Source organism: Seriola aureovittata, chromosome 22, assembly GCF_021018895.1.
Source record: "Seriola aureovittata isolate HTS-2021-v1 ecotype China chromosome 22, ASM2101889v1, whole genome shotgun sequence".
Taxonomy (NCBI): domain Eukaryota; kingdom Metazoa; phylum Chordata; class Actinopteri; order Carangiformes; family Carangidae; genus Seriola; species Seriola aureovittata.
Genome location: NC_079385.1, coordinates 5,121,560 through 5,127,559, shown reverse-complemented (window position 1 = coordinate 5,127,559; position 6,000 = coordinate 5,121,560). Strand labels below are relative to the sequence as shown.

The following is a 6,000-nucleotide window of genomic DNA, read 5'->3' as shown; positions in this document are numbered from 1 at the left end:
TATTACATACTATACTATGTCGTTTTTTTATGACTTTTTATTCCTTACTATACTATGACAATTTTAAGACTTTTAATGTCTTACTATACTATGTCATTTTTATGCCTTACTATACTATGTCATTTTTATTGTTATGCCTTACTATACTATGTCGTTTTTATGAATTTTTATGCCTTGCTATACTATGTCGTTTTCATGACTTTTAATGCCTTCCTATACTATGTCAATTTTATTTTTACACCTTACTACACTATGACATTTTCATGACTTTTTATGCCTTACAATACAATGTCTTTTTTATGACTTTTTATGCCTTACTATACTATGACATTTTTAAGACCTTTTATGTCTTACTATACTATGTCATTTTTATGCTTTACTATACTCAGGCGTTTTTTATGCCTTACTATACTGCAAAATTTTTATGCCTTACTATTCCAGCCTCCCTATTACTAAAACTGCAGGCACAAACTAGAGACAGGAACATACAGAAGGACGCCAGACACAGATGCCAAATCAAGAATAAGTTTATTTCAAACACAGCCAAAAATGTAATATACTCAGAAAATTAAAGGAAACAAAGTTGGATTGGAGATCCCGGCCAAAAAGAAATATGAAGGGAAGGCCGCTGAGCCATCTTCGACATGGGCCGTCGCACTCAGCGACTGACCTCTAAATTGCCCAACTCAAAATGAACCTAAACCAAAACAAAATTTGATAACTGAACTACTGGTGATCTTCAACCCTGCAACTAAAATAAGAAACAAAAACAACAGAAACCAGCACTTTGGTGCTGGAGAATGAGGATCAGGTTGGGAAGAGATTCCACGCCCAAGCACTTGACAGGTAGGTGGCAACTGTGACAACAGGGCCCTTGCACTCAACAGGACCCTCCTTTTATGTCAGGGCGTAAGTGACAGCAGGTGTCGACAGGTGCTGGACTCCTATTGGAGAGAGGAGAGAGACAGAGATAAAGAGAAAAAGCGAGAGAGTGACAGCGTGAGAGAGTGAGGGAAAGAATAGAATAAACAAACCCCTGCGAACAGTTCACAACAGCGATCTGGAGCTGTGCGTAACATTACTGTTATGTCGTTTTTATGCCTTTTTATGCCTTCCTCTACTATGTCGTTTTTATGCTTTACTATACTATGACTGTTTATGCGTTACTATTCTATGTTGTTTTTAGGACTTTTCATGCCTTACTTCACTGTCTCTTTTGTTACTTTTTATGCCTTATTATATTATTCCGTTTTTATGACTTTTAATGCCTTATTATACTATGTTGCTTTTATGCCTTACAATATTATGATGTTTTTGTGACTTTTTATGCCTTATTATACTATGTCGTTTTTCTGAATTTTTATGCCTTACTATACTATGTCATTTTAATCACTTTTTATGCTATATTATATTATGTTGTTTTTTTATGACTTGTTATGCCTTACTATCCTATGACAATTTTGAGACTTTTTATGCCTTACTATACTATGTTGTTTTTATGCCTTACAATATTATGATGTTTTCGTGACTTTTTATGCCTTATTATACTGTGCCGTTTTTCTGAATTTTTATGCCTTACTATTCTATGTTGTTTTTGTTACTTTTTATGCCTTATTATACTATTCTGTTTTTATGACTTTTTATGCCTAACTATACTATGTAATTTTTATGCCTTACAATATTAAGATTTTTTTGTGACTTTTTATGCCTTATTATATTATTCCGTTTTTATGACTTTTAATGCCTTATTATACTATGTTGCTTTTATGCCTTACAATATTATGACGTTTTTGTGACTTTTTATGCCTTATTATACTATGTCGTTTTTCTGAATTTTTATGCCTTACTATGTCGTTTTAATCACTTTTTATGCCTTACTATACTATGTTGTTTTTGTGACTTTTTATGCCCTATTATACTATGTTGTTTTTTTATGACTTGTTATGCCTTACTATACTATGTCATTTTTGTGACTTTTTATGCCTTACTATTTTATGTTGTTTTTGTTACTTTTTATGCCTTATTATACTATTCTGTTTTTATGACTTTTTATGCCTTATTATACTGTGCCGTTTTTCTGAATTTTTATGCCTTACTATTCTATGTTGTTTTTGTTACTTTTTATGCCTTATTATACTATTCTGTTTTTATGACTTTTTATGCCTAACTATACTATGTAATTTTTATGCCTTACAATATTATGATATTTTTGTGAGTTTTTATGCCTTATTATATTATTCCGTTTTTATGACTTTTAATGCCTTATTATACTATGTTGCTTTTATGCCTTACAATATTATGACGTTTTTGTGACTTTTTATGCCTTATTATACTATGTCGTTTTTCTGAATTTTTATGCCTTACTATGTCGTTTTAATCACTTTTTATGCCTTACTATACTATGTTGTTTTTGTGACTTTTTATGCCCTATTATACTATGTTGTTTTTTTATGACTTGTTATGCCTTACTATACTATGTCATTTTTGTGACTTTTTATGCCTTACTATTTTATGTTGTTTTTGTTACTTTTTATGCCTTATTATACTATTCTGTTTTTATGACTTTTTATGCCTAACTATACTATGTAATTTTTATGCCTTACAATATTATGATATTTTTGTGAGTTTTTATGCCTTACTTACTATGTTGTTTTTATGACTTTTTATGCCTTACTTCACTGTCTTTTTTGTTCCTTTTTATGCCTTATTATACTATTCCGTTTTTATGACTTTTTATTCCTTACTATACTATGTCTGTTTGTTGTGGAGAGGAGGAGACATTTGTGGATAATTCAGCAATAGGTAAAAACCATTGAACCACTGACACTGAAGGAATCTAATGATGAAGACAATAACTCCCATGATCCCACACTACTTCACGACATCACCAAACGCCATCTTTTGTTATTGTTTTGACTGAGGGTTGGAACAAGATACATACTGTGCATTTAATGGACCAGATAAAGATTTTTTGTAGTTGTCTGATAAAGAGAGAAAATACATTTCTATTTATATCCATCAGAGTGTTGATTGTTTCTTTACATGCAGAATATATAATGTTACCAGTTTTGCTGCTGGTTTTGTTGTGTGACTCTCCCTCTGTCTCTCCTCCTCCAGACAGACTGGTTATTTGATTATAGTTTCAGATCATTCTGTTACTGTGGGTGAGGCCACATACTGAGCGTGTGCTTGTATGGGTCTTGATAGCCTATTTGGAGCCATAGTTTAATCTTGCATTGTTTCTTCAGTGTTTTTTTTTTTTTTTCCCTCCACAAGTTACATTTTACATAATCATGATAATGATGTTGTGTTTCTCTGGAATTTCTCACATTTTTTCCCTCCCGACTTCAACCACGTTTACAAGAGTCTCAGTAAAGACTGAAAACTCCTGGCGGCTGTCGGGCCTGCATCGAGTGAAATCCATCAGGACTCAGAAGATTATTTTTCTTCACGTAATGATACACAAGAGGAACAAGTGGCAGAATGAGCCTGCGCTGATGACAGATGTATTTGGCTCTTAGCCCGAAGCTTCCTACTATGTTCCCAGTCGGTAGTAATCACTCAGGAATAGTTGAACGACTTCCAGAACAAATAGTTGAAGCACTATCTCTCTATCCTTCTCTTTACATAAGATCTGAGGACAGGGACCAAAACAAATTTGGGAAAATAAAGCAGTATCTGTTATTTTCATTATTTGTCTCTGACTACAGAGAACCAAATAAAGATATTTTCCACCGCTGGGCTTTAGGATGATAGAGCAGTAAATAAAAGCACAACAGGAATGGCAACAATGTGAAATGTGAACATGGCAAGAAGTTAAAGTTAAATAAAGATAAAGTGCGCTATAATTGGACAAAGGTCGTAGAAACTCGTCACCTTTCTTATTAGTTTATGTTTGCTCTCATCAGAGAGGTCGAAGGCTGTTGTGTTCACATGATGTGAAGGGATGAGTTGTGTCTTCTAGTGTAGTGTGTGTAGTGTTGGCAAATTACGGTTTGGACCATGAAGCTTCATGGGAAAACTGCACCGGCCACATCGCTGTGTCCATGAAACCAACATCAGAATTCAGGAAAAGTGTTTTGCACAAGCTTCTTAACCTCATAAAATCTTACATTAACTCTCCTAACTATAGGATAAGCATTAATCCGTTCTTTTACTTTTCCACCACTTAGTGAACGTGTTTCATCCATATGGTTGCTCTGTTATTGCCTTTACACAACCAACAAAATGTCAACAGGTGGAAGGTATTCACTGAGAGGCTCCCTGATGTGTTGCGGTTTGATGACAAAACTCTTGGGAACGCTTTTATCCCACTCTATCTCTTGTTAACTGCGTTTATGTTCTCGTAAATTTCCCAAAGAGAACGTTGTTGAATTTTTTTTCTGGAGCTGTTATCAACACTTCTGACTTATCTCTCTGGACGTTAAGCCCTTTGTTGTTTGAGTTCCATTTTTTTTTGTACGTTTCAGTGAGAAATCCAAAGGGTTACATTAATACTTCAGTGAGACGAGATGAGAAAAGTAGCATCGGTTGCTAGGTAACAGACATAAAAGTTGATAACTGATGTTGCATTGAGTATTTAGGATTTCCTAACCTCATTTAAGACAAAGACAAAGTTAGTCGGGTTTTGCTTCTGTACCAATCCTCTTCCTGTCTTAACTTCAGACTTAAGGGAGGAAGCTTCTGTAATACGGCCCCTGGAGAATAAAAGAAACAGCAGCTGAATAAAAGAAATCAGATAGGGTTGTGTACGTCAAAGATCTTCTTCTAGGTTGCTGGTGGTGCTGAAGCCTAATCTATCTGATTTCTGATTTCCTCGCCAAAAGATGCCGACATGTAGGTTAAATGGAGGTTAAATTTGTCTGTATTTTTTTTACAGATCTGACTTTTATATAACTGCAGTTTCAGTAATATTTCAATGACAACATTTCACCATTGTAGTGAACAGAATGCAGAGTCTAGATTTTTAAAAAAAATGTATTACAGTAACTTGGAAATCCCCCGAACAACAAAGACACTCTTTCTATCCTCCTCGACTTCTCCATTGGACCAAGGTTGTCTCCCAAAGGGCACCACTGTAATATTTACTACACCTAACAGCAGTTTGGAGAGTCCTGCTCCAAATAAATGGGGCTTATTTATCAGCCAGTACAACCACCAAGCCTCAGTCCCCATTTCAAAGAACGCTCTTTATTACCAAATGAAATCTTCGTTATGTAACTTTGTGCTGTGAGCTCTCATCTGCAGCCTCTGCAAATTATCACAGTTTAATCACTGACATTTTAGAAGAGCAGCCAGCTGATATCTTATCTGGACCAGATTCAGGACTGAGGATCATCACTTCATCCATCAGAGGTTTGCACACTGAGCTGCACGTCATCTCCTATAGCAATGAAACTGCAACTTAAACAAACATGATGTCCGTTTAAAATGTTGCACTGGTCACATTCAGCATGTCACTAACTACTATCTACTGTTAAATAATTACAATCAAATGAATGGTGCATCAGATGAAAACTGTGGTCTGAGATTATGAACTGAAGTCGGATTTGTTCGCAGACACACAATGAAATTCATCATTAAACGACACAAAGTTGGATGGTTGTTAGTCTACACAAGTACACAGGACATTTCAGTCCAGAACGTTCTGCAGTACAGGATGAAAATCATTTTTGATGAATGGCAAATGTGCAAGACCGGGCCAGTCCACACAAAGCTACAGAAATCAGATAGGGGAGGTTGAAAGAAGTGCTGCAGACACACACTTCATGGTCTTACTTCTTAGCCAATCCTGTGTCTCACAAAGCTCATTCATAAGGAAGATTTATGTTTTAAAAACATAAGTTTGGAAATAACTGTAACATTACATTTACTCATTTGGCAGTATTAAATCTATTCAATAAGTTCAAGGAGATCGGATAAATAAGCGCACAGAAAGTTAAGAGCTAGTCAGACATGTTGGTGTGTTGGAGGTGTTGGAGAGGAGGTGCTCTCTGAAGA

At 35.1% G+C, this 6,000-nt stretch overlaps 1 long non-coding RNA gene across 1 annotated transcript in view; it reads right to left on the bottom strand.

Moving 5' to 3' along the window:
* Window positions 1–526: 526 nt before the first annotated feature.
* LOC130163599 (uncharacterized) overlaps window positions 527–6,000 on the bottom strand; it is a 64,250-nt gene continuing 58,776 nt past the window's right edge. Inside the window, exon 3 of the long non-coding RNA XR_008826489.1 lies at window positions 527–944. This is a non-coding gene — a long non-coding RNA (uncharacterized LOC130163599). The remainder of the gene's footprint in view (window positions 945–6,000) is intronic.